Genomic DNA, 27,891 nt, shown 5'->3' with positions numbered 1-27,891 from the left:
ATAAGGAATATTTACATAGCTCTGATTTCAGACCCGGTAAATATTGGATGGTGTTGACAGGAATACAGGTCCTGAATGTCTGACCTTGAAAGACTAGACAGGAGTCTTGGGTGATGAGATGTAGTCTAAGCTCTGGCTTGACCAAACTGTAAGCTGGAGGGCAGCATCTAAGAGTCATGCTCTTGGGCAGCCCGGGTGGCTCAGCGATTTAGTGCCACCTTCGGCCGGGGGTGTGATCCTGGAGACCTGGGATCGAGTGGAACCCCACCAGGGTTGGGCTCCCCACATGGGGAAAAAAAAAGAATCATGCTTTTGTCTTGAGCTCTCTTGAAAGGAGTTGATTTCTGTTGCTTGAGAGAATGGGCAAAATACCTCACTAACTGAATTTTCCTTAATAACTCTGTCAAATGTTTTCAGCCAGTGCTTTCACTATTTAAAAGGGAAAATGTAAGCCAGTCAACTCATGTTATGATCTAGAGCAGGAGGAGGTATGCAGCGTTGCACACCACCCTACCCAGTGCTGATTTGCATAGATTTGAAAGGCGCGGCTGGAAGGAATCTGGGGCACAGCTTTGTCAATGAGGTATCACGGACTGAGATGTTCTCAGATTAAGAGGCACAGAACTTCAGCCTCATCAAAGAGGGGCTTTTGCCATGGGAGGTGATCAAGGGACTTTCGGGGCAGCTAAAGAAGCCTTTCTGTTTTCCTTCCCTTTGAGAAGGGGAGGGAGGGGAGGGTGGGTGAGGGGGTGTGAGGAACTGCTGGTTTGTGAGAAAGCACATTGATAAACAGCAGCAGAGCCAAAGTACTTCTGAGACAATAATTCAATAAGCAGCACATACGTGAGGATGGATCCTAAAGAAGTTCCTAATGAGAATACAGTGAAAGCCCAAGTGAAAGTGCCCTTATGTAGGATAGATGTGCTGAATATACTTTGCTTCTCTTTTCAGCTTTCTTCCCTAATCTGTAGGTTTTGCAAGTGAACTTTTGAAGAACGTATGTGGTCACGTGCTCACTCTCATAAGCCTGAACCATTCAGCATCCACTGTTCTGCCTTTTTAGTTCTGCAATCTCCTTCCCCGATTCGACTGTTATTTTAAAAATGTAAACAATGCTTAATGCTTCCTAAAATACTATATATTTTTAAATTTGTTAATTGATAGTCTTTTTCCTGCCCACCCTCCTGGACTCTAATTTCCTTGGGAATAGATATCTTTGTGTGTGTTATTTGCTGACATACATCCCAGCACTTAGAATGGGGCTTGAAACATAGCAGGTCTTCAAATAAATATTTGTTGATTGCCTGAAATGAATAAATCACAATCATGGTTTTATATTTTTAACATATCAAAATACTAATAATAGAGACTTAGACTTGAAAAACATTCAAGAGTTGTCTTGGGGTAAGTAAAAATTCAGCTCAGTGTCTGTTCCTTCTCTAAACCTGTAGTCTACACAGCTGTCCATAATGTGGAGCTATGGTCACCTGCTTGGACCTGCAAATTCCAAGTTGGGCATCTTAGCCAGATTGGAACATGATTCTTTGCTTACTGCTGAGGATTGTACTGGAAGGCAGTGGAATTCAGGAACACAGAGAGCTCTCAATAGGAAGGATACACTAGCTGGACTTAGTGAATTTGCCCCTTGAGTAAGTCTTCTAGATTCAGAAACACAATTCATTTATGTGCTTCATTACATAAATGAACTCCATGCTTAAAAATTCATAAGAGACTACTCTCTCCAATCATATATTCAATTAACTTACCAGGCTGGAAAAACGTAACTCAGGCAGACAAGATAATCTAGCCAAGCTCACTAGCATGGTCTCTCCCATTGGAAAGCTGCCTGGGAAGGCAATGATCAGCTTAGTGATGCTGGATTCAGAATCAGGGAACTTAGTCCTAGGACTCAGATGTTGGGTAGCCCACACTCTGACAGCCAATGTGTCTTTCTCCAGAGCTGGACACCCTATGCCCCCACTGACCTCCTTTCCACCTCCAGTTAGGGGACCTTCTGGTCTCTTGGCTTCGTGTGAATGGGCCAACCAAATTTGTTTCTGAAACTCCCCCTTTTCTGTGCTTCTGTGGGTGATTAACACATTCCTCCATGGAATATGTTAATATTTCGGTCAAGTCTAGATCTGGCTTAGGAATCATTCTTAGATCTCTAAGATTAAACATGCATGCAGATCATAAATTCATTCCAAGCTAACCAGTCCAAATGGCTTTTCTCTGAACCATTGGGTGATTTGACTTTACAGGTTAACTCTTCAGAGGTTGTCCATCCTGTCATTTCCAAATGTTTGGGATACCCTTTTATCTCTCCTATTCACTGCTTTGCCTATTATTAAGTAAGCTCCAAATACTGATGGATTTGTCCTCCTGAGCAGCCTCTCCCACAGAGCAAAGCAAAGTGACTCTCTGACCCAAGTGTGTTGATCCTTGATGATTAGTTTCTTCCTATAAATCAATAATTTATCTATTTTAGAGAGAGGAAGATAGGCAGGGTGGGAGGGGGGCGCAGAGGGAGATGGAGAGAGAGTCTTAAACAGACTCTGCACTGAGCACAGAGCCCAATCTGGGGCTCAATCTCATGAACTTGAAATCACGACCTTAGCTGAAACCAAGAGTCAGACACTTAACTGACTGAGCCACTCAAGTGCCCCTAGTAAGTTGTCTTTTGAGTGTGTATCACCACCAGTGAGGTAGACTCCCTTCTAGCGAGTTCAACTTGCTCCTCTAAAGCTTGATCATTCTGAGGACATTGGTAAGTCACCATAGGATTAAGAGAGATGAGGCCTGAGGATAGTTCACATTAGTGGCTGTCTCCGTATGGGTTCTCCACCCCATTCCCACACCACGGCCTCTCTTGCATAAATCCACCCACCTTTAGGACCTCTAAGCCCCCGTGCAGTGAATCCACCCTGTAGTTTTCATTGCCCTGCCTGAGTTTGGGGCCCAACCCATGACATATATACCTTTGGGAGGTGAAAAGCTGAATTAGCAAGATGGCAGATAGAATGATCCAGAAAAGCCTGTCCTTCTGGGAAGTCACAGTTCTCATACCAACTCTTGAGAAATGTGTCCCTATGATCTCGGCCCAGAAACCTATCAAATTCATGTTCTGAACCTGTGAAGTTAAGGACCCCAAGCCAAGGGCCCCTCCAAGGGCAGAGCCAGTGTGGGAGAGCCGTTTTTTACCATCTTCATGACAATGGAGCCACTGAGTCATGTTTAGAATAAAGCTTTGATGATGCAGAGTAACTGACACATTCACCACATTAAGAAAGTAAATTTAATAACATTAGTTGTACTTTGCATAATTTTGTTTATTAGAGCTGGAAAACAGACAATACATTCGGAGAAATCAAGTCTCGAAATAACAAAGGATTTCTTTGTATAATTTAGTTTATCATACCATTGCTGTCTAATAGAAATACAATGCGAGCCGCAAATGCGATTTAAAATTTTCTAGAGGGCACGTTAAAAAAAAAAGTTAAAAAAATTTCCCTACGTTATTTTGTTATATGTTGTAGTAAAAAATAAGATATGAAAAAAGTAAAAAGAAATAGGGGAAATTAATTTCAAGAGTATATGTTTCCAGTCCTGAGCAGAACTTTCCTCCTCCCTTTGTGGAGATAAACCTTAGTCCTAATATCTGGATTCCATGGGCCCGGCGGCAATTCTCATCTACATTCATAAGTGACAGAAGGGGATATTCAGGCCCCTATCCCAGCAGAAGGAATGGTTAGCAAGCCGTGGAGACCAGAGGTAGCAGAAGGAAAAGAGCCTGCAATCAAGACTTCTGACTTCATTTGGAAAATGTGGTCCTAACTCAAAAGTAAGATTACTTTCCTTTATCATTGCTTTGCCAAATTAACTCCTCTGAGAATAGAGCCACATTATTCTTTTTATTGCAACTTGTCTAGAGGTTGCTGTGGGAATGACCATACATAGTAAGACAAACTGGATCTTGATAATTCTAAGAGCAGCTTGCCAACAGCTTGGCATTCATGGCCTTCTTTTGGATATAAGATCAAGCATTTACAAAGCACATGTTGTGTGACTAACAGCGTGTACTGGGCCCTGTAATGTATAAGGAAAAAAAACAAGCCCTTGTCATTTTAAAGCTAGATTTCTGTTAGAAAACAATATAATACCTAACAGAATGCTAGTTGTGTGACATAACACTATACTGTAATAAGGGTTTCGAGGAGAGAGAAAAAAAGTATGCTTACTTAACCCAATATAAGCAAAACATTATCATTTTAGTGTGTAATGATATAAAAATCATTAATGAGATATCTTACATTCTGGTTTTGAGTTTTTTTTTTTTTTTAATACCAAGTCTTTGAAACTCAGTATAATCTATGCTTATAGAACATCTCCATTCAGACGAGCTGAATTGCAAGTTCGATAGCCGCATGTGGCTGGTGGCTGCTACGTCAGGCAGTGTAGTAAGTAATAAGACTATTCCATCCCACAAACTTTCCGATGAGTTGAGATTCCATGGTTTGAATTCCAACTCAAGGAAGGCATTATTAACTCACCTTGGCCTGGGCTTCCTGGTGTGGGTGATGAAGCTCATGTTAACAATGTGCTAATGATCTACTACCCTGGTGAGGTCCCCGGAGCATTCCTGCTTCCACTCTATTTTGCACACACAGCCAGAGTGATCCCCATAAAGGGATCTAAGTTAGATACGATCACTTCTCTGCTCAAAACCTTTCTACCATTTCCCATCTCAGTCTTTCATGGCCCTCAAGGCCCCCACACAATCTGGCCCCTGCCTGCATCTCTGTCTCATTTCCTCTGTTCCTTATTTGCTCAGCCACACAACTTTGTTGCTGGTTCCTTGACCATGCCAAGAACACTCCTGCCCCAGGGACTTTGCACTTGCTTCTCCCCTTCTGCTTGGAGTGCTTTCCCCCACATCTTCCCAGGGCTTACCAGGCACTTTCTGCGCAAATGTCACTGATCAGAGGAGCCTTCCTTGACCATTCTATATAATAGCCCTTAAGGAAGGGTTCTCTTGAGGCCCCCTTCTTATCACTCTGCATCCTCACCCACTTATTATTTGCCCTATTGCTTTTCACTGCATTTGATAGTTTATTAGTTGATTTTCTGTCTTCCCTAGGCCCGCCTTACTAGATAGACTTCTTCCTGTGTTTCCTTTGGAGGCACTGAAGTCCCAGGAGCAATAGTATCCAGCATGGAGTAGGCATTTAACAAATACTGGTGAATGAATAAAAGGAGTCCAACTTGATAAGAAATGCTTATAGCAATTGCAGGCTCTCACAACAATGATAGATTTATAGTTAAGATCCTTATTTGAGTTTAGTCTTGCAACCAAGCAATTGTTTCCTGCAGTGGTAAATAAGTCCTCTGAACGGAAATGCAACGGCCTCTCATCCAGGTCATCTCACCCCAGTTGGGATCTCTCTCCCTGACTCCCTTATTGCTCTTCTTATGGCTTCTCAGCTGTTACAGGCCCAGGCTAGATATACGTTGTTTTTCTTTGCTGGATCATAAATCAGTAGCCACCTAACAGTCCTAGATGTGCTGCTTTGTCAGTGTTGCCGGCTCCTAGCACCTCAGATTGCTTAGGACCAGATCAATAATCTTGGACAAAGGCATCCTGTTCCTTGACTACTGGATTGTCCTTCTCTTAGTATTTACATACATTCCCTCCAGGAATGCAGAGGGCGGGTGTGTGTGTGGGCTGGGGGGGGGGGGTGGGGTGGGGTGGGGGGGTTGCTGCACATTTGTTTTTTAGGTCTCTGGAATTCACAGTTATTTTCCTGTCTGGGTTGGATGTGCACAGACACACCACCAGCAGCTGCTTCGTGCCTCTCCAGCTTATGAGTTTCCTTTGTCCTGCTTCTGAGCAGACTGGGGGAGCTGCTTCACAATGAACCATTTAGCTGGCTTTCTAAAAGCCCTCCGGTATTAACTCTGTGAGGTTGTGTAATATCTACCCTAATTAGTCTACACTCTCGGGGGGCTCCTCCCAGAGCCTACAGTGTAGAGCCAGGAAGTTGCTGGTCAGAGATGGAGTAAACCGGTGGCCATGGGACTGACAAGGTCACCAGGATCCAACCTGAGCATCCTCCACATGTGCCACAGACACCATGTTCTAACAACTGAACTGTGGAACCTAGTGGGCCTCTGATGTGTGGGCTGTGGGACTGGACCAGTGTGAGCCCACAATGGTCTGCATGCCTGGAACTACCCAGAGGGATCACTGTCATTAGGAAACACAGCCACAAAAAGAAAAAAAAAAAAAAAAGGAAACACAGCCACAAGTACTGCCACTCACCCCAGTTGCAATGAAGGACAAAGCATGTGGTCCAGGGAGGTGAAGAAGAGAGCGTCCTCTCCTTGGTAAGCGTTCTTACTTTACATTGACAGCATACAGTAAACACAGTGAATTCTCACTAGTGTAGGGCAACCTAAAAAAATCCTTTTTTTTTTTTTTTTTTAATAAGGACAAAGAAAAGTATAATGGCCACAGGACATTGGAAACAGCCTGTCAGAATTAAGCAAATTATTTAGAATTTATTAGAAGCTGTAAGATCCATTTCTGCTTTGCATAACTGAGTCACGGTTTAAATGTCAGGCATTCTGTGACCACACTGTGCAAAATTCTCCCTGTTGTTCTCTATCCTGTATGCTGTTTGTTTCTTGAATAGTAGTAGCTATACATTTATTTGGTTTTTTGTTTCTTACCTGTATCCCTGACAAGACTATAAAGCCCATTAGGGCACGTATGTATTTTATTCACCCTTGTATACCAAGGAACAAGTACTCTACCTACCTAGCACACAGGAATACGTAAAAATAATATTGACTACTACTAATATTGATTGAATGAAAATCAGTGACAGTCTTTCAACAAAACTCCTAAGTCAAGATAAAACATTTTCTACAGGTCATTGTTACTGGTGTCAACTTCAAAAGCTTAAACTATTTTTGAACGAGATAATCAACTAATTCAATCCAGGAGTTAAACCATGTTAATTCTTGAGAAGTTATTCTAACCAGGCAAACAGTAATTTGTGTTCCAGAATTTTATATTCATGTAATGCAGGTGTCCTCTGCCATTTGAAAGTGGGACGTTCCTATGAAACTTTCATCAGCCCCATGGCATAAAGCCAAGTGTATCCGCCACTAGTAGGGGTCTTTCCTAAAACCAGAGTGGTGCAATGCAAACTTTCAGAAGGCAGGTGATACCTGTATTGATTTATTAAAGTGCATAAAAGTTGTCATATTTTACCCAGAGAACCAGGGCATGAGGACACTGGCTTTACAAGATCCAGGAATGGGAGTTAAGGTTGGACTAGAGCTCAGTAATGGATGGCTTTACCTGCCACATTAGGACTTAAACTCCATTTGCTTCTTGTCCACAGATATTTATCGGTGACGTAGAGTGCTCCAGGTAGCATAATATGAATTAGATGTGGTTCTTGTATTCAACGGACCCATAGCCTATCAGAGGGAGACAAACTTGACTATGTTGATAAGCACACAAATAGAAATATGGTCCCTGTGCTGTAGTCACTCAGAAGAGAGGCGGCCTGTTTCCCTGGTGTGCTGGGGACTCTTCACATACGAGGTGCCCTAACCCTTCCCCTGAAGGTCCCATGTTAGAGCCCTGGCACCTGCTATTCCCACTCCTGGAAGAGACCCTGGCCCCAGATTCTCCAGACCACCTCAGATAACCCCCTTGGGCACCATTTCTCTATTTTCTTCTTGGCACTTAACATACTTGAAAATATCTTGGTTTATTGATTTACTTGTTTGGTGTCTGTCTTATCCTTCAAGTACCGAAGCCCTGTGGGAGCAAGAACCTGGTTTTCACTGTACGTTAATGTATGCACGGTGGCTAAAAAAATCGTCTGAGACATAGTAGAAAGCCAGTAAATGCTTGTGGATGATCCTGAAGAGCTTAGCAGCACCAAGAAGACATTGGAACATCTTGATTGTGAAGTGACAGTATGACATTATTCTGGAAAAACCATTTTGGCAGTGGGTTTAGAGTAAATTGTATGGGACACAGACTTGGGGCAGGAACGACGAGAAGATTCCCGCAGTAAGTTAGATGTGAGCACCACGGGTCAGGACAGGGGTGGTGGCAGGAGGCATGGAAGGGCACAGTGAATCCAAGACATATGTTAAGAGACTCCACTCACACTGGCCTCCCTACTCATCTCGCAGGCCCAGCTCATTCCCACCTCAGCTCTGTAGTCGTCCTCTCTTGTGCAACTCTCCTTCCCCAGATCTCTGCATTTTATTTAGGTTTCCATTCATCCGTTAGAAGTTCTTTAATTAGAGAGTTCTTTCCTGAACTTACCTAAAAGCATCCCGACCCTATCCCCTGGCACACTCATTCCCTGCCATTACCTTATATATACTACATGACATTACACATTACATGGAAATTCCTTGAGGCCAGGAGAGCAAAAATTCCATCTGCCTTATTTACCACTGTATCTCCAATGGATGATGCATAACAGGAGCTCAACACATATTTGCTGAGTGAATAAATAGATTAGATTGAGTATGATGGAGATTAAAGAGCCGATTAAGGGAGACCTGAGTCATTAGGAAATTAAAGTAACAGAAATAGAGAGCTTTTCATTAAGATGGACTCCGCTAAGCCTATCTTTTGCAGCATCAAATAGTACCTGACACGTAATAGGCCCACACAATAGATTGATTTAAAGTGGATGAAAGAACACTTTATTTGTTCTTTTAGTCACTGTGTGTTGAGAAATCAATAAAAATGATGTCCTCAGTGAAGAACTTCCTTTCTTTAGAGATTTTACTAATTCATACTGGTTCGAGCACTGTTTTATAAATACCAGTAAAGCTTTGCTGGATTTTTTTTTATTTTATTTTTTTATTTTTTATTTTTTTAGCTTTGCTGGATTTAACGAAACCATCTGTACCACTGATTCTTTCAAGTTGTTTTCTTAATGGTTGCCCTGGGAATTACAATGAATATCTTATAACATTCTAGTGTGAATGAATAAACTTACTTTTAAAAGTATGTAAAAATTTTGCTCCTTTATAACTTCATTCTCTCCCCACTCTTTCACTATTATTGTCATAAAAATTACATCTTTATACATTGTGTGCCTATCAACACAGATTTATAGTTATTGTTTTATGCAGTTGTCTTTTAAATCATATAGGAGAAGGAGCGCCTGGGAAGCGCAGTTGGTTAAGCATCTGACTCTTGGTTTCAGCTCAGGTCATGATCTTGCGGTCCTGAAATCGATCCCTGCATCAGGCTTGGTGCTGGGTGCTCAGCAGAGAGTCTGCTTGGGATTCTCTCTCTCCCTCTCCCTCTGCCTCTGCCTTTGCACTCCACTCACACACACACTCTCTCTCTCTCTCTCAAGTAAATAAAGAAATATTTTTAAAAAATCAAATAGGAGAAAACAAGTTATAAACAAAAAATATATTTATACTGTCTTTCATATTTACGATGTAGTTATCTTTACCAGTGCTTTTTATTTCTCCATATGGATTCAAATTATTGTCTAGAGTACTTTCACTAAAGCCTGAAGGAAGGACTCCCTTTAATATGTTTTGTAGGTCTGGTTTACTAGTGACAAATTCAGTTTTTATCTGGGAATGTCCTATTTCTTAAAGGGTAATTTTGTTGGACATAGAATTCTTATGACGGCCTTTCTTTCAGTACCCTGAATATGTCATCCCTGAGTATGGCATCCCTCACTGCCTGCTGGCCTCCATGGTCATCGATGAGTAATCAACTGTTAATCTTATCAAGATTCCCTTGCACACGATGAGTCCCTTTTCTTTTGCTGCCTTCAAGATTCTCTTTGCTTTAGAGTTAAACAATTTGAGTATGATCTAAGTGTTAATCTCTTTCAGCTTATCCTACTTGGAGGATTTTTGTTCTTTCTTGCTTGCTTGCTTACTTACTTGCTTCTCGGATGTATAGATTATGCTTATCATGAAATTTAGAAACTTTTCAGTAATGATTTCTTCAAATATTTTCCCCATCCCTGTCTGTTCTCTTCTTCTGGGTCTATCATTATGCATATCTTGGTATGCTAGATGGTGTCCCACAGGTGGCTGAGGGCTCTGTTAATCTTCCTTTATTCTTTTTGTTTTTTCCTTTCCTCTGACTATATAACCTCAGTTGACATATCTTAAACTTCATTGCTTCTTTCTTCTGCCAGCTTAAATATGCTGTTGAATTCCTCTAGTGAATTTTTACATTTCAATTTTTGCGCTTTTTAACTTCAGAGTTCCTATCTGGTTCTGTTCTATGATTTCTATCTATTTGGTGAGAGATCCCTTTCATACTTGCCTTTAGTTCCTTGAATATATTTACAATAGTTGGCTTAAAGTCTTTGTCTAGTAAGTCCAGCATAAGCGCTGTGTATTTGGGGGCACATCTTCAACATTCAGGCAGTTTCCAACCTTTTTTTTGCAGCGGGGGTGGGCAGAGGGAGAAGGAAAGAATCGTAAGCAGGCTCTGCACCTAGCACAGAACCTGACATGGGGTTTGATCTTATGACCCTGAAATCATGACCTGAGCTGAAATTAAGAGCCAGACACTTAACTGACAGAGCCACTCATGCACCCCAGCAGTTTCCAACTCTCAGCCTTCACTTCCTGCTTGTGCAGAGTCTCAAGGTCAGCTAGAGGTGAGAATTTAGGCCCTTCTCAGGTCTTTTGCGAGCATGTTCATGACCCCGGGCATGCATGAAGCCTTCTAGATTCCCAGGAATATATGAAAGCTTTTCAAAGCTCCCTATAGATGTCTCATTCCTCACCTTTTTCTTTTAAGCTTTTTGGTTAGCCTGTTGTTTGACCCAGCTGTTATCTGCCACCCAAGGCAGCTGTAATGTTTCAAGTTATGGTTCTAGGAAAAGGCTCTTCATAGGAGGTAAGCTTCAAGTCAATCCAAGTAAAGACAGCTTTGTGAGCAGGGTCTTTTAAGAACCACCGGATGGATCAAATAATGACAATTCTCTGAGAACAGAGCTTTGAAGGAACTCCAGATCCATTCTGCTCCCTCCAGTGGTTACTATGCTGCTGATTTTGCTGTGCTTGAAGGGGCATTGGTTATCAAGTCTGCTTTGGGGTTGGGGAGGAGAAATGGAGATAGAGCAAGTGAAAATGTCACAAAGCTTGCTGGTCTTCCTGAGATTGAGCTTTTCTTCTTGAATAAACTCTTCTCCGATTGCCATAAACCTTTGCTTAATTTCCAGAGTTCTGAAAAAGTTGATTCTGACAATTTTTGCAAGTGTTCTCACTGCTTTTATGGAGATTTTCTGAGGTCCATTCTCTGCTACTTTTGCTAATGTCCCTCCACAGATTCTTTCAATGGAATTTTATTCTTTCCTTGACATAAACTATTATTTTTCTAAACATTGATCACCTAAAGTCTCAAATAGTTTAGATTTATTCTGAATTTTCAGGAAATGAGTTTTCTGAGACAAATGTTTGTTATTATAAAACTACCAAGGGAACAAGGCAATTAAAAGATATACAAATAGATAAGCCACAGAGAAAAGATAAACTGTTCATGGCTGTCTACAGCTTTCACCATTATTTATGTCTTCTTACTTTTTGTTTTAGCATGGACCTGCTTAACTTGAAAATACCCAGTTAAGGTTCAACTGTTTTAGTTCCCATCTTCCGCCTGGGCCCGGGTAAGCTTGGAACAGAATGAGACTGAGGTAGTCTTCAGCAGCTCCTTCACTTTGGCCATGTTGGTTGTGTTAGGTTGCCCTGCCATAGCAAAATACTAGGTGGCTTAAATAATAGAAATTTATTTTCTCACAGTTCTGGAAGTTTGAAGTTCAAGATCAACATGCCAACATGTTTGGTTTCTCCTGAAGTCTCTTTTCGGCTTGCAGATGGCTACCTTCTTGTGTTATCCTATGGCTTTTCCTCTGTTCACACATGTTCCTGTTGCATCTTCTCCTACTTAAAAGGACACTAGCCCTATTGGATTAGGGGCTTATACTTGTGACTCCATTTAATATTAATTAGCCCTGCAAGGCCCCATGTCCAAATACAATTACACTAGGGATCAGTGTTTCAACATATGAATGATTACGGGGCAGGGGGGAGGGGTGCACCATTCAGTCTATAACAAATGCCTAACACACAATAAGTAGGTTCTCTATAAACATTTCTATTGATGATATGTATCCTCTTTTGTCCCTTGTCCTTTATGCTTGTGCACCATCTTTACTCCTCTGTATTGCCTCTCAAACTGGGCACAGTGGGTTCTGGTCTATTGGGAGAGCAGCACTGAGTGGAGCTTCCAGAGTAATCTCAATGCCAGAGTCCAAATCCCCACTCTGGCACCAACTAGTTGTGTGACCTTGAGCAAGTCAGTTAACTCACTGATTTTCTCTAGCCTTTGTTTTCTTTCATTTATCTCTACCCTCTAAGCTCTGGATTTGTCACCAACCCCTATGACTAAAACATCCTTACTTCAGCCTCTAGACAGCACATCTAGGGGTCCATTAGTAAAATATATCCCGGTTAATGTAATGACCAAACAGTTGTGAGTGGTCCCTCTCTGCCTGGGTAATATATGTGTTTCCAGAGATGCTGTCCTGCTCTTGCTGCTCAGGCGAGAGTGGCATAAGTATTGTTGGCCAATGTTGTTCAGGAAGGAAGGGAAGGTGCAGTGCCAGACAGGGCTAGCAGGGAGGTAACGAGGGGTAGACCAGAAGCTGAGTCCTCTTAACGCGTATTTACTTAACCAGCTTTTTACCAAGAATCTGCTCTGTCCTGAGCACTGTGCAAAGTGATGGGCCGGAGCTCCTATCAGAGACTTCTGTGGCCAAAGGACTGGACTTGGCATGCACTACAAGGCTGTAGGGGGGAAATGGCCTGAATTTAAGTCTTGGGTTTGTTGTTTATTTCTCTCTGACCATCGACAGGCCACTTAGCTTCTCAGAGTCTTAGTTATTCCATTTTTTAAAGAAAGGACAGGGATGCCTGGGTGACTCAGTAGTTGAATGTCAGCTTTCCATCAGGGCGTGATCCTGGGGTCCCGGGATCAAGTCCCGCATCAGCCCCCCTGCATGGAGCCTGCTTCTCCCTCTGCCTGTGTCTCTGCCTCTCTCTCTGTGTCTCTCATAAATAAATACATAAATAAATCTTAAAAAAAAAAAAAGGGCCAGATCAGGTGCTCTACATAGTTAGTTGTACCATCTTGGCTCTCATCTTCTAGAATTCTTCACCGAGAGTGAAGTATATATTCTGCCTAAGGAAGAATCCTTAGGAGGAATATTTAATGTTGATTTTAGCACAAGGCTGCTCTTGTTGGGAAGATGGGAGGAGAGAGATACATACATGGAGTGCATGTTTGGGAGGAAAAACTTGGAAATGAATCTTTAAAGGAACCAAATATTTGCATTCTCATGTTGTCTTTTGGTGTTATTCATGAATACATCACATACGGTAAGAAAGAACTCACTTTAGCAGTTTAGACAAAGAGGGGTCCATTGTAGGTTTTTAATCCTAAAGAGATTCAGAACAAAAGCAGAGTCAAGGGGCACGACCCTCATTTGCCCAGTGGCACAGATGCAGTAGTCCCATGTTAATGTGTTCTGATGTGGGAGCCACATTTTGTTAACTTCTCTATTCCTAGCATCAGACAGCAGAGAATAGACATCTGATGGACATAATAGTCCTTGTTCTCCAAATGGAAGTTTCTTCATGTTACCTGAAAGAAAGAGACAAAATCAAGACCCTTAAATCATTGGAGAACAAGATTGCATCATTTTCAACAAATTCAGTGGAAATCGTCCTCAACTTTGGAGTTAAGCCTTTGTCCCTCCAGAGCCTGATGTTCAGGCTAACTGCCTTGGTGTCAGCCTTACATGGACAGCTTGTAGGTACGAGGGAGGCAGCAGATAACAAGATGGTGGAGGCCTCTGTCACTCACAATCTTGTAACTTTGGCAAAATGTTAACCTCTTGAAGCCCAGTTTTCTCATCTGTAAAATGGGGATGATACTATTATCCACCTCACAGAGTCATTGTGAAGATCAATTCTTAAAAGGCATAAAAGTACACAGTGGCTGGCACAAAAGTTAAAAACACAGAAAATGTTAGTGTGAAGAACTGACAGTTATGGGCAGGAAGAACTTCCTATTTTATTTTTTCATGATATACACACCCTATTATTATTATTATTATTATTATGTTTTTGTAATTATTTGTAATATTATGACTATTTTTATAATGATTTAAAATATTATTGTCACTTTTATGTACTTTAAGCCTTTGTACTTGAACATAATCAGGAGACTTGGATGCTTATGAAGCATGAGTACTTGAGCAACCCAAGAAGTCATTAATTTGTCTTTTAGATGGCCTTTTAGAAAGTCTCATACCAGAATCTCTCATGATTGGAAGGCTTACAAAGTTTGGAAAAAAAAACAATTCAAAAGTTGGATGCAGTCAAAGAAGGTCAGGGAAAAATACAATTAAAAGTCATAATTCTTTTTAAAAATAATCATTCTAATCTCATACATTTGTGTTTATAAACACATTTGTGTTTATAAACAGTAGCATTTTCTTTATGAAATGATGCTTAAAATCCTTGAGGATTTACATGTAATTTCTTCAAAGTCTTCCCAAGAAATAAACATAAATAAGTTCTCAATACTGATATAAATATTTTAAAAGTCTTTCCAAACTAGTGAATCTAAACACTTGACTTCCTTGTATTTTCCCAGCCTTCCTCCTTCAAACAAGGACTCTTATTATCTTTAGATCACAAAGGCACTTTGAATTTATATACTGATGATCAGAGAGTCAAATTTTAAGAGTCTTCTCTCTAAAGTATTTAGGAATACAGTTGTCTCCCTTATCTATGGGGGATATGTTCCAAGACCCCCCAGTGGATGCCTGAAAGCCCAGATAGTGATAGCACTGAACCCCATATATAGACTATGTTTCTTCCTGTATGTACATACCTATGATAAGGCTTAATTTATATATTAGGCACAGTAAGAGATTAACAATGAAAAGTAATAGTAAAATAGAACAATTATAATATAACCGTAATAAAAGTTATGTGAATGTGGTCTCCCTCGCTCTCAAAATACCTTATTGCATTGCATTCACCGTCTTCTTCTTGAGATAATGAGAGATGATAAAATGCCTATCTGAGGAGATGAAGCGAGGTGAATGACGTCGGTCTTGTAACGCAGTGTTAGGCTACTACTGATCTGACGATACATCGGGTGGATTATCTAGTTCCAGACCACAGGTAACTGAAACCGCAGGGGAGGGGAGACTAGTGCATTTTAAACCATTGCACCCAGATGAAGAGAGACGGCCTGAAAATACCTAGCTTTGCCTTGAATTATTGGAAACCTAGAGAGAAGTTAGTATTTTAGAACCCCCGAAGAAGTCTTAAGCAGGGTAATTGAAATTTTGGAGATGGGATTAAAATCTGAGCTACATGCTAGAGAAGGGTTTTGGTCAGAAGACTTAAAAACTGGAAGGCTAATCTGCCAGGGCCTGACTTAAGCCTCCTTGGATCAAATACACAGCTCTTAATCTCATTTTTTCTTGAGAACTTCTAGGATAAAAATGGCCCGATACCCACACTTGCTGAGATGCCAGAGACTGAAATCACAATAATCTGGGTTGACTGAGTTATCCTACCTGTTCTGAGATATTTACGGAGGATTTTTACAGTGACCAGAGGCTTCTCTGAAGTTGACATACAGGTACAACTTGTGTCCACTCCCTGCAGACCCAAGGCTCTCCCTCGATTTCTGGGACTCCGAATCTTAACCTTTCTGTTAACAGTAACACTCACGATTTTTCCTGAGCCAGGGGATGGGGGCAATGAAAGCATTGCAGAACAAAGCCGATGTCTAAGCAAACGAAATGGTCCCCTCTTTTCTTTCTCTGTGCTGGCACAAAATCCCTGGAGTATCTCACTCCAGCATGGCATCGTTTTCTAAAAACTTCCTAAGCCAGACAATAACCTTTGACTCGCAGGGTATGGACCAAATGCTCACCAGAAATAGAATGATTAATCTGAGTCGCAGTCAGCACAGTGGGATGCATCACTGTGGGTTAGAAGGAGCTGCCTGCTGGGGCACCTGGGTGGCTCAGGGGTGAGAGTCTGCCTTCGGCCCAGGGCGTGATCCTGGGGTCCTGGGATCGAGTCCCACGTCGGGCTCCCTGCATGGAGCCTGCTTCTCCCTCTACCTGTGTCTCTGCCTCTCTGTGTGTCTCTCATGAATAAATAAGTAGATCTTAAAAAAAAAAAAAAAAAAAAAAAAAGAAGGAGCCTCCTGCTGCCCCTACCACAGTATGGGGACCTCCCATAAACATGGTGTCAAGTGAAAGAAGCCAGGCACACAGGGTGTACGCTGTTTATTTTCCCTTATATAAACCACAGAAACAGGCAAACCAATCAGGTAGTCTCCCTCTGGGGAAGGAGGTCTTGGAGGGTCTTCTGGGGCTGCTGGTGATACTCTGGGTTTTTGTAGTTGTTGTTGTTATAGTTCTGAGTGCTGGTCGCACAGCTGTGTTCTTTGTGAAAATTCGTTAGCCTCTACGCTAATAGAATGTCCCCTTTCTGTTTATTTCATTTCATTAAAAAGCTTTTAAAAATGATTTATGGAGAGCAAGTGGGTCTCAATCCCTTGGCCAAAATCAATCTTTCTTTCTTTCTTTTCTTCTTTCTTCTTTCTTTCTTTCTTTCTTTTTAAAGACATTATTTATTTATTCATGGGAGACACACACACACACACACAGAGAGAGAGAGAGAGAGAGAGAGAGAGGCAGCGACACAGGCAGAGGGAGAAGCAGGCTCCCTGCAGGGAGCCTGATGTGGGACTCGATCTTTGGGATCGCGACCTGAGCCAAAGGGAGATGCTCAACCACTGAGCCACCCAGGTGCCCTGCCAAAATCTTTTCTAATTTCAGTCTGATACCCCTCACTTAGGCTTTGGCCTTTTCTGTATGTAAAACCTCCATCTGGAAAAAGCCCTCCCAGACTTTTCAAAACCTTCCACAAGGGTGTCCCTGGTAATCACAGCCAGGGGTTTGTGATTTCTGGAGACCTAACGGTTTGCAGATTTCTGTATCAGGGATCTTGGACACTGTTGACAGGCAAGTAATTATGAACTTTTGAAGTTACTTTTGCTGGACTCCTGTGAGCTGTCAGCTAAACCCTTTCTTTAGTTCGCAAAGATTTCAGAAAGATGCAGATTATTTTATGGTGAGATTGCAGAGGTGATTATCAGCTAGTGTGGCTTTTGTGTACTCTACTTAGCCACGTGAGGTTTCTCAGAGTCGCCTAATTTTGGAGAGCAGCCAGAGTAGCTCAGATGTGAGGATGCTGGGAAGCAGGTCACAAAGAGGCCTTTTGAGCACTGAAATGCTAGTGGTTTTCAAAGTGCTCTGTTTGTTCTTTGTTTTTTTTTTTTTTTTTTACTGATTGGTTGATGATCAGTGTTGTCCCCTGATTTTTAATAAGCAAGCACAAAAAGCAAATACATTCACTGACTTTGATGTGTGTTCAATGAAAGAACAATATTGGCTTAAAAATTGTTTTCTGCCAGTAATGATGTGGGAATCTGGACATATCTTGAGTTCATCAGAAGGAAATCTTAAGGCAGTTCTAAAATGCTTGAGTCTTTAAAAAACGTGAAAAAGGAAGTTAGCTGTATATTTTTTTCTTGGTTGAAAATTATGTTTAAGCTTGGGTGGCTCAGTTGGTTAAGCATCTAACTCTTGATTTTGGCTCAGGTCATGATCTCAGGGTCATGAGACTGAGCTCCATCATCAAGCTCCATGCATGAAGTGTGCTTAAGAGTTACTCTCTCCTCCTCCCACTTTTCCTCTCCCTGCCCTCCCTGCTCACACGTGCTCTTTCTCTGTCTCAAAAAAAATTATGTTTAAAGAAAAAAATGAATCCCCCTGTGTTTTTTTTTTACTGATGTTGAAAGTTCCTGAAACATAATTTGAGACACTCATAAACATCCAAGAAACTTAGTAAAGCTTTAAAGAATGCCTTTTCAAAATCCCTTCAAAAAAAAAAACCCAACAACTATATTTTGACAAGAAGGAATTTGTGTATAATCTTAAATTCTTAAACAGATGCCTGTGGTACAGATTCTTCATATGTCAGATCTCATGTTCCGAAGTATAGGAGGTAAGAAGCGGCTTGATGCCAGTCTCTCTCTGGCCTCATTTAATGATGGGTTAGCAGCCCAAACAGGTAATCCTTCCTTCTATATTTTAATACAACTGTTATCTGCTTTACCTTTAGCTTCAGCTTCTGTAATGTGCTATTAGACACTGTGTGTAATAGAGATAGGAGAATTCAGTTGCATAGCCCTGGACTTTAAATCCAGATTCAAATACTAATTCTACTCTGCACTAGATATGAGATAGTTGGGGTTCAGTACATGCCACGCCCCAATACAATACCTTTTGGTACCAGATACAATAACATATGCCAGGGCACATTGAGTAGTTTAAGCTGAAGGAGTATTGAGTAGTTTAAGCAGATGTGGGAAGGTCTCTGTGACTTTCCTCTGCTTTTCTCCTCTGAAGCAGGTCATGAAAACCCTCGTGGGAGACGTGCCGTCCCTACACCCAGAGGAAAGGAACATCCTTATCCTCAAGATGGAGGGACACCAAGAAAAACCCGGACAAACAGGCCTTGCTACGTTTCCCCCAATTTGCCACACTTATCCTTTGTCTTATCATATTTCTCTCCACGATTGTCTGCTCTTCATCAAACCTAGCAGAGAAAGAAAGCTCTCGGCTGGAACAGTTTCTTCAGGTTCTCATTGCCATGTGGAGGCCCCCATGTCACACCAAACTTACATTAAATAGAGCTGTATGCTTTGCTCCTGTGCATCTGTCTCTGCCAGTTTAATGTTCAGACCTCGCCAGGGACCCTGAGAGAGTTAGGAAAACATTTTTTTCTGCCCCCTCTGGTCTCTCTGAGCCTCCATTTCCAAATCTGCAAAACAGATGAAGAATTCTTGCTCTGGAAAAATCACAGGGCTGTGGTATCTCCTAATGTACTGTGAACTATGAAAGGTTTGAAAAGTATTTTTTTTTTTTTTGACAATTAGGTTTGAAAGTTGTTACTGATTATTTAAGACAACAGAAACAATAAGACAATCATAAAATAATACAACCTCTAAATGAAAGGCCCTTAGGCTTCAGAAAGAGTTGGCTGTTCAAAGTGGTGGACCTTCTGGTTATTGAGCTTCGCCAGGCAGAGGCAAGCTCCTCTCTTGAACCAGCTTGCGTGCCACGCCGCTGCCTCTTCCCCATGCAGGACGGTCCCTGTGGCATCAGGGACTCTCAGTCCCTCCAACAGTGATGGTCCACTACAATGGCCTCATCTCTCTCTTTTGCTAAGAGGCATGCGATACTGTGATTTATAATAAGAAATTTATATTTTGGTCTTCACCTGCACTTTCTGGCTCACAGTTCCCAAATCTTCTGTATTGCCTAACTGATTAGAGCAGGAGAGGCAACTTCCCTTAAAATATTTGGCTTTTGTCCTCAGTTCTTGTAAATAGCTTCAGAGCGACAAATGTGATAAATACATCTCTTCTGTTATTCATAACAAACCCATTAACCACTTCTGAGTTTATGTTAATAGAATGACTTTTGGAAAGCCCCCAGGTCACCACTGGATGGGGGCTGGTTGCCAAGAGGCTCATTCATGATTAGAGGGTTAAAACTTCAAGTCTCTCCCCTCCCACTTGTGGGAAGGGGTGCGGAATGGAGGTTGAATTAATCACCGATGGCTAATGATTTAATCAATCATGCCTAGGGAAGGAAGCCTCCACAATAATCTCAGAAGACATGGTTTGGAGAGCTTCTGTGGGTGAACATCCGGAGGTGCTAGGAGGGTGGTGCGCTGGGAGAGAGCATGGAAACTCCGAGCCCTTTCCCACACACTTCGACCTGTGCATCTCTTCCATCTGGCTTTCCTGAGTTCTAGCCTTGTACAATAGATTGGCAAAATCGTAAGTAAAATGTTTTCCTGAGTTCTGGGAGCTCTAGCAAATGATTGAACCCAAGGAGAGGGCTGTGGGAAACTGATTTACAGCCAGTTTGCCAGAAGCATGGTGTGAGATAATAGAAAAAAAATTATATGTTGGTCTCTGCCATGAGTTCATGGCACAGAGCTCCTACTAAAACCCTTGTAATTTCTTCCTAAGTGATAAGAAGACAGGAAGTACCTTTTGTTCAAATATTTGGTCTTTGACCTGGGTTCTGATTGACATAGAGCACCTACATTTTATGGAATTTCCTCAGTAATAGGGGCGTCCTTTCAGTCTAATGAGGTGACTCTAAGTGGGCCCCAGGTGGGAGCTGGTCACTGGAAGGACCACATCATGATTGGAACTTGGGAGTTTCAGCCCCACATCCCACCTCCACCCCATTCTCCACAGAGGAGGAGGGCTGGAAATACAGTTAATGACTGATCAGGCCTACATGATGAAGCTCCTATAAACATCCCCAAAGTACAGAGTTTGGAGAGCTTCCAGGTTGGCGAAGAGGTGGAGGTGTTGGGTGTGTGGTGAGCTCAGAGAGGGCATGGAAGCTCTCCTCGCACCTTCCCACATACCTTGTCCTTCCCGTGTCTTCCTTCTGGGTGTTCATCTTTATCCTGTCTTTTTATAATAAACCATTAGATTGTAACTAAACCCTTCTCCTGAGTTCTGTGAACTACTCTAGCAAATGGATTGAACCCAAGAAGAGAGTCGTGGTGGCCTCTGATTTAGAGCCTATTGGTCAGAAGAGGAGGTCAGAACCTGGACTCAGGACTGACGTCTGAAGAGGCTGACCCTTCACCCGAGGGAGCTGATGCAGGAAGTCAGAACTGAGGTAAACCGTAGGACCCCAGCTGGGGTCCGGCTGAGGATGGGGGGAGGCCCGTGACTGTTCCTATTCCTAAAAGCAAATAGTCGCAGGCCTGCCTTCAGGCTCACCTGACTCTGCCGTCGTTCATGGTCTTCTGCCTCGAGAAGCATCTGAAGCTACTCAGTGAGGAAATCCCGGTTTCTTCAGACGTTCATTCCTTCGGCCTTAGGGAAAATTGGACTGTTAGGGCCTCACTGCTTGGGGCTTTCGACCTACCAAAGCGATGGGAATCTGGGCCGAGGGCTGGAGGAGTTCGCGGTGCGTCCCCTCCCCAAGCTGCAGGGGCCCAGACAGCTCTGCGAGGCCTGCGCCCTGCGGACAGTTCCCGGGTTCCGGGCTCCCAGGCCACTGCGCGCCGTCCTAGGCTGATGCTCTGACTCCTCTGTCACCCCCACTCCTGAGAGGCGCAGGAGCCCCCTTCCGTCCTGGGGGCAGCACGGGCTGAGACTTAGAAAGGCTTAAAAGGAGAAAAAAAAAAAAAAAAAGAGTCCTGTGCTTTCCCTGCCAAGCACGGACAGAGGCCCGCCTGTGCAGCCTGCCTTTGGTGGCCCTGCCTCTGTTCCAGAATAATTCGGCCCACGGACAGCGGGCAGGGGGCCCCAAGCTGCAGCTCCCCTCTCTCCCGCCCCACAGCTGTCCTTTCATCCCGGTGGCAATTCCCATCAGAGGAGTGTCCCCGGTTCACCTCCGAATAAATCCCCTTTCCGGAAGAAGTGTCCAGAACAATAGTCCTGATGAGCGAGGTGGCATTGCTGGTGGGAAGGGGGATGGTCCCAAAGATGAATTCCCGCTGTCGCTTGGCAACCCTCTCTAACCCCGGCGGAAAGGCCCAGGCCAGGCTTGCCCGGTCTCTGCGGTTACCAGCCCCGGCTCTGGGCGACCGCAGGCCCGCGGGTGTCCCCGGCTTGCTCTAGGGGCAGTGCGGTTGTGGCGCCGGCGACAAGCCAGCGGGGCCCTGATCCTCGGGCGCAGCAGCTTGCGGTGAATCTCCACAGTGGGCACACCGGGATGAGCTGGGTCTTCGTGGGGGTGAGGGGACCCCCGTCCTGCACCCCTCCCCAGTCCGCTGGGCAGCAGCAACCCCCAGGCCCCTGCAGCTCAAATTCCTACCCGGCCTCGGCCTGAAAGCGCTGCTCATCCTCCCAGACCCTTCCCGGGGAGCCTGGTCATGGAGCCCTCGGGGGGCTGTGGTGGGCACCACAGGCCCAGCCCAGGTCCCCCAATCAGAGGTCCGCCCCAGCTGCCCAAGTCACCCCACCCTGGGGGCCCCAATCAAAGATTAGTGGGTGCAGAGTGTGACTTTCTCTCAGCCTGACTGAGAGGCCTAGAAAGCCACCAGCGCTTACTGTGGGGGCAGAGACTGTCACCAGCTCCGGGTGGCCACTGGACATCTCTCCTACCCCTCCTGCATCCTCCCCTGCCTCTCCCAAGGGCACCCCGCATGCTCAGCCCTGTCTCAGAGTCTGCCTCCAGGGGGGTCAACCGCCACATTCTCCCTTACCGTCTCCGGATGGGACCGTCCTGCCCTTCGGACTGAGCTCCTTTAGGGCATGAGCTGAGTTGTTTCCAAACCCACAGAGCCCAGGTCCAGCGTACAGTAGGGCCTCAGGAGATGTCTGAGGAATGAATAAATATAGTCACTTACAAAGTATTGTGACATGAGGGGACATGAAAGGCAGGATGCCTGTGGAGAGGGCACCTCCCTTGGTGCCTTTTGGTGACCACTGCCTTCCCAGAAGAGTACGAGTTTCTTTTATTTTCCACCCACCCCCCACCTTCCCACAGGCAACTCCACTCTCCAAACTGGGACTTGGCTGGACTCCTTCCTCTTCCCCCCAAACTCCATCTATCTTTCTGGACTAAAAACTGGGCTCTGGGACGTGGTCTCTCTGGAGCTACAGAAGAGAAGTCAGGAGCAGAAGCTGTGTCCGCAGCGGAGCCAGTGTGTGGCTGGAGGCTGCTTATTCCAGAATAACAACCCTGTGCTCTGCAGCTCCTTCCACATGTAGAAATTTTTCTTTTAGTTGATTCCTAGTGATTTTTAACCTTTGAACTTTTCATTAAATGGCCTGTTTCCAGTGAGATCAATGTGCTGCTCACACCAGGTCAGTCCCAGGGCCTATATGGCGATGGCAGCCATAGCACTGGCCCAGATGGAGGAATGGCATCTCGAGTTGGGACACAGTTAGCTATCAAGGTGGGGAGCTTGGGAAGAGCAGCAGTTTCTTCCATGTTCCTTGGAGGTGGTTCAGAGGCAGGGGTTCCCATCTCCATCACACCCATGGAGGAGAGGGGAATGGTCATTCCTCTGAGAGGGAAAGCTCTGATAAACTGGGCATGAGGGACCCCCGTGGGCACTCCCCAGCTTCGTGGGTCTCATGTCATAACCCCTGCGGACCTTGGGACTATGACGTTAGGGGCTTTAGTGTCATTGCCCGGGTCTACTTTTGAATAGTCTGGGCCCAGCCACCACCAGCTCTAGAGGCTCCTGGCTGGGCCTCCTTGAGGACTGGAAGAAAATTGGCCGACAGGAAAAATCGACAGAGAGTCTTGGCCCCTTATGGAGGACTTGCCTCCTCTCCTAAGCAGGCCAGGCCCATTCCCTGTGTCATCTCAAGCCCAAAGTGGCTCCCTCTGATGTGACACTGGGGGCCCTCCTGAGGGAGGACATGCCCCTGATTTGTGGCCATGCAACTGTGTGTGTGGACATCAACCCATAAACAAGGGCTGGCCAACAGATACGTAAGGCAATCAGAATGCAATTTTATGTGTAGTCTCTCTGCATGCCTGATGATCTCTAATATTGCTCATCCTTCCCTGCCCCTGCAAGAGCTGCAAGTGGGCCTCCAAGATGTTTTTGCTTATTTTAGGTAACAGATGATCCTAGAGTCATTTCAGGCTCCAAGTGCTGACTCCACCTGGCAATGAGCCTGTCGAGTCCCCAGGAGCAGTCAACATTCTGAACACGATAAGAGGCCCGACCCCGTGTCCTTCCCCAGTGGCCGCTGTGGACCAGAAGCCAGCAGTTGGGAACTGGGTGGCGGTCTGGTTGACTTCTCAGTCTCTCTGGGGCTGGTCCCCAGGTGGTGGGGCACGGGGGGAGGAAGAGGAAGAAGGTGTGGAAAAGCCTCGCTTCATAGATGGGATCGTCATAAACTGGCCTCACCTCTCAGGGCCAGCCAGTCATCTAAAGGCAGCTCTCCATCTCTTGGGGTGCTTTCATGAGCAAGCTGAGGTTCTCCCAAGCTCCCCTCCCTGACAGTGCCCATGGGCCCCCATGCCAGGGCATTTCTCTTTAGACGGATTACTGACACTCCTTCTTCAGCTTTCAGCTGTTTACTTCCATTTTAGGGACATTTGGGTGGCTCTGTCCGTTAAGTGTTTAACTCCTGACTTGGGCTCAGGCCATGATCTCAGGGTCCAAGTCGGGCTCACGCTCTGCATGGAATCTGCTGGATATTCTCTCTCTCTCTCTGCGCTGCCCCACCCTGCTCGCTCTCTTTAAATAAATAATGTTTTTAAAAAGAACATTTTTAAAAGTGCTTTCTCATTTAGCATTCCAAGTGATTCTGTGACTTTGGTAGTTTTTATACAAAGCAATCAAGGCTCAGAAATGTCTCAGATAGACTTAGATTTAGATGCAAGGGACAGAAAAATCCAAAATAATGACTTAAATAGGATAGATGTGTATTTCTGTCTCATCTGAAAGAAGTCCGCAGATAGACAACCCAGACCTTACAAGGTTAGTGTTAGAACCCGAGCTTCCTCTATCTTGTTGCTTTGCCATCCTCAGCATTAGCTTCCGCTTTATGGCGTAATATGGCTGCTCAAAGCTTCAGCCAGCAGAAAGCAAGAAGGGCCAAAGAGGTACACCCTCTTCCTTTAAAGACATTTTCTGGAATTTGCACACATGCTACTTTCCCTTACAGTTCGTTGGCTAAAGCTCAGTCACATGGCTAGACCTAGCCACAAAGGAGACTGGGAAATGCAGTCTTTATTCTAGGGAACCATTTAAAAATCAGAGCTTCTGTTACCAAGGGAGTAAAGAATGGATTTTGGGCTAAACAATGAGCAATTTCTGCTATGGATATTAAATAATTTGCCCAGAGTTTTCCAGTTGAACTCTGTCTACAGAAGATGTTGGTGACACCAGAAGGGAGAGGAGGTAAGGGCATGGGAATGTGAGGAGGTAGGAGCTTAGGGTGATGTCTGCCCTGCGTCCTGGGAGATGGCTCCAGGGGCTCCTGTCTGCTCTGCTGAAAGTCTGGTGGCTTTGCAGGAGTCTGGTCCACTAGCTAGCCACCCGAGTCTTCACTGCCACGTGGCTCTGGCCGTTGGGCCTGGGGGCTAATGCTGGCAAGGCAGAGCAGAGAGGAAGAGTGCCAAAGTCAGTGTTGAAAGGGTGGGAAGGGGGAAAAAGTAGAGCAGGTTTCATTTCCTTCCAGCTTCCTGCACTCTCGCTTCTCTTCAAGTTGTGTGGACTCGTGGCTCCATTCCACTTGAGCTAATACCTGGTGAGCTTTCACCCCATGGAAGATCGCAGACAGGCCCTGGGGAGATGGTTGGGGAAGGTCATTGCAGAGATGTGACTGCTGGTTGACCTGTGAACTGAACCTGGGCAATCTGAGGCTGGGTAGCAAGAAGACCTGGAATCTGAATCCTGATGTTCTGACTCCACATTACAAACAATCAAGATGAATGAAAACAAGCCTAAGCAAACCCAGCTCTCTCCAGGGTAGAGACCCCTAATGCCAACACCAGACGTGGGTACCACACCTTACAGTTTACAGAACATCCTCAGTCTCTTTTCCAGGCAATGATCCAGGGCCACTAATGGCTAACGGAAGCATCTCAACCACCAGACCCACTGAGGGCAGGGGCAAACAGCCAGCATGCTTCGGGTAACCCCAGGGGGCAAGGCAGAGCTCAGAATGGTCTCATAGCAACGGTTTTCATACCAATGGCCTTAAGTTGGCAAGGAGAAAAGGATCTGACCCTCATTGCTCTCTAGGGTACACAAGATTTTGAGGAAATAAAAAATGTTTAACATAGGGATGCCTGGATGACTGTGGTTGAGCGTCTGCCTTTGGCTCAGGTTGTGATCCCGGGGTCCTGGGATCGAGTCCCGCATCAGGCTACCCATGGGGAGCCTGTCTCTCCTTCTGCCTATGTCTCTGCTTCTCTCTCTGTGTCTCCTATGAATAAATAAATAAAATCCTTAAAAACAACATTTAACACAGATATTTAAGCAAGAGTAAATTATTTAGAGCACTTGTAAGTTTTCAGTAACGTGGAGAGTCATTGACTCTGGCAGGTGGGGCAGGCAGGTTCTAAGGAGAAGGGATCCCCCAGAATGTCCTCCCTCGAAGCTAAGTGCCCGGAACGCTGTGGTGGGCGAGCACTGGGGTTTAGTAGCGTATGCCAATTCCCATACCTTTCATCAGGACAGGAAGAAGGGAATGAGTTTCCAGAAGCCCTCTCAGAAGCTACACTGATGTACCATTTCCATTCTTTTTGACAGGATTGTTAAGCATCTCTGGGCAGGGCTGTGTTACAGTTTCAGCATTAATAGCCCTTGAAAGGCTCCTGACACCTCTGGGGAGCGGCTGTGGGCTACTTCAGCACTATGTGGGTCTGAGCTCTAAAAGGGTGTCTTCTGACCCTAATCCCAACCCCCATCTGGATTTATGGGCTCCCACCTCTGCACAGGGGGCAGGTGGAGGGGTTACTCAGGTTCACCAGCGGGATGATCAGCCTCTGGCTGGAGCTGCCGTTACATAAGTTGGGACTCTGCTTAAAGCCCCAGCTCTGTGAGATTCCCCCGTTTTGCACAACCCTAGGGCAGAAGCCACATCCTCATTGTGTAAATTCGGTTTTAACCGCAGACCAACCAACCAGCCGGTGACTTGCTAGACAAGGAGGCAAGGAGGGCCCTGACCCATTGAGGAGTGCTTTCTTTTAATAAAGAGGGAGGGTTTTTTTTTTTTTTTTGAGAATGGGGATCAAGGGCCTCAGGATTTCAGATTAGAACACTGTGTGAGAGATTTCGTCTTGCAAGCTTTTAGGTCACTGGTTCAACAGGTGATGAAAATGAACAACTGGTTAAAATGCTGGTGTAATGCTATTATAAACATTTTAGTTTGGACACATCCTTAGAAAAACTCATCCTTAGAAAAATTGGCAAAACAATTTATGGAAACAACTCACGGTTGACCAGTGAATTGAATTAATACACATAAAACCTGGTGGTGGGGGGGGGAATTCTAAGAGCTGAGTTGAGAGAACAGTGGATGGTAGAAATAAACCTTTTTTTTTTTTTTTTTATCTTGGAGCTATAATAAAAGTGAATTCAATAAATAGGCTACAGGATTCATGGAATTGAGTCATAAGAAAAACAAACACAAAATCCTGTGGTTCAGGCTACATAAAGATAAGCAATTCAGAGTCTGTTTCTTTAATTACAGGCTCTTTCCTGTTTATACAAAGAGTATGTCAAGGAATTGATGCAAATATGCTTCTGCCCACTATTCTCTTATTTCCCCTTTCTCGCTAAAATTACTTGCTGCAGCAGTTGTACGAATTGAATGAGATTCTTTAAAAAAAAGGGGGGGGGGACACCTGGGTGGCTCAGTGGTTGAATGTCTGCCTTTGGCTCAGGTCGCAATCCTGGGGTCCTGGGATTACTCAATCAGGCTCCCTACGGGGAGCCTACTTCTCTGCCTATGTCTCTGTCTTTCTCTGTGTCTCTCATGAATAAATAAATAAAATCTTTAAAAAAAAAAAAGAATGAGATACTATGTGTCACTAAGCTTCATGAGAAAGAAAAACTAAATAAATGCAGTTAAATTGAAATGAATAGCACTTTTTTTGTTCTTTCTTCTCCTTTTTCCATCCTCCTCTGCCTTGTTGGTTCTTCTTGAGAACTACATCCCTGGGCCAGTGCTCTGGTGGG

At 44.3% G+C, this 27,891-nt stretch overlaps 2 long non-coding RNA genes across 3 annotated transcripts in view; one reads left to right on the top strand and one right to left on the bottom strand.

Annotated features, from left to right (window-relative positions):
* Nucleotides 1–13,507: 13,507 nt before the first annotated feature.
* Nucleotides 13,508–21,467, bottom strand: LOC140598368 (uncharacterized). Its single transcript, XR_012000761.1, has 2 exons — nucleotides 21,008–21,467; nucleotides 13,508–13,732 (listed from the first exon to the last, which is right to left on the bottom strand). It is a non-coding gene; the product is annotated as an uncharacterized lncRNA (long non-coding RNA).
* A 3,461-nt stretch (nucleotides 21,468–24,928) lies between these two features.
* Nucleotides 24,929–27,891, top strand: part of LOC140598369 (uncharacterized) — a 30,758-nt gene continuing 27,795 nt past the window's right edge. Inside the window, exon 1 of one of the 2 annotated variants that reach the window (XR_012000762.1) lies at nucleotides 24,929–25,104. This is a non-coding gene — a long non-coding RNA (uncharacterized lncRNA). The remainder of the gene's footprint in view (nucleotides 25,105–27,891) is intronic. The other variant, XR_012000763.1, reaches the window with a different exon arrangement.

The sequence above is a fragment of the Vulpes vulpes genome, chromosome 3 (genome assembly GCF_048418805.1).
Source record: "Vulpes vulpes isolate BD-2025 chromosome 3, VulVul3, whole genome shotgun sequence".
Taxonomy (NCBI): Eukaryota; Metazoa; Chordata; class Mammalia; order Carnivora; family Canidae; genus Vulpes; species Vulpes vulpes.
The sequence above is the reverse complement of the archived record's forward strand: the minus strand, read 5'-3'. Positions and strand labels throughout refer to the sequence as shown.